Source organism: Eurypyga helias, unplaced genomic scaffold (genome assembly GCF_000690775.1).
Source record: "Eurypyga helias isolate BGI_N326 unplaced genomic scaffold, ASM69077v1 scaffold39162, whole genome shotgun sequence".
Classification (NCBI taxonomy): Eukaryota; Metazoa; Chordata; class Aves; order Eurypygiformes; family Eurypygidae; genus Eurypyga; species Eurypyga helias.
Window position 1 is genome coordinate 13,671 of NW_010237260.1, and position 1,311 is coordinate 14,981.

Consider the following 1,311-nt stretch of genomic DNA (forward strand, 5'->3'; position numbering starts at 1 on the left):
TGTTTTGGGGCCGAGCAAACATTGGGGGGTTGGGGTTTGACTGTCTTCTAGGAAAGGGAAAAGAAACCATTTTTTAAATCAGCAGTTTCTAGAATGTGCAGTTTAAGGGAAGACGAGAACAATGAGCAAGGAAAGGCGAAAGCTGGGGTGGGCGGGTGCAGGGGGAGCCCGGTGCCTGCCCTCCCCGGGGCCAGGGAACGCGGTGCCTGGAGCTGGCAGGGAGCGTAGGCCAGCTCTGGCTGGCTTCTCCGGGTGACAGGGAGTGAGGTGGCCGCCTTGGTGTCCTCCCGGCCTTGTGCTCGCCTACTCGTAAGGCGGAGGCTGGCCTCACCGGGGAGGGTTTCGGAGGCCGGGACGCTGGACGCTGGCTAAAGGACAGATGGTGCCACTAGGCCCATCAGCGCACAAGAGTGGAGAAGTATGAGCCATGGGTTTGTACGGATTTATTTACATCTAGACACACGGCAAGTTCCATGTTGCTTTTCCTGCTCGAAAGAGCTCCTGTCTTTCCCTTGTCTCTGTTCTTTAACCACAATTACCCGTTCAAAGTTTGCCTTCGGTTACAGAAATGCCCACAACCGCTCCTGCAGAAACTGTACATCCAGAGCAAAGAAAGGCGGGGAGGGGGCATTAAACCAGGGTACCCTCTTCAGAAAACGGTTGGGTTGGAGTTATAACACGTGGGTGCCGAGACCACGCTTTTGCTTTGCGGAACGGGAGAGTGAATGTCCTTGTCATTTCCACGTCTGTGCCGTTAGCGTTAGCTGTCAGTCTGCTGCCCGCCCCAGCGGGAGCACACCTTCAGCGTGAAGCCAAGGATTTACTGGTTGTCCAGTTAATATTTTGACAATTTAATAGCCCAAACTATTGCCCTGTTACAATGATAAAACCTGATAATCCAAATGAATAAGGCAAAGCCTCAAGGATACAGCAAAAACGCGGGCCTTCCTGATGCCTTCCCCCTTCGGCAGGGGGAGAGCTCCCACTCCGTGTCCCTCTGAGCCCTGGAGCCTGGCGAGCCCAGCGTGGGCAGCCTGAGGTCTGCGTGGGCGGGCGAGGGCAGCGACCTCTTCCCCCACTTTGCCGGGAGGTGTGTGACGTTGGTGTCGACGCTTCCCCGCTCCCCAGCCGGGCGGCTGGTTCATTCTGTGTACCCGCTCACATCGTCCCCTCTGCTGCTGCTGCTTGTCTCTCCCTGGCTGTTCAGTTTTCCTGCTCTCTCCATTGCCCCGAAGCCGTTTGCCAACCTGGTGCAGTTCGGTGGCCCGGGGCTGCCCTCGGCCACGGCAGGTTCCACTGGGGAGCGGAAAG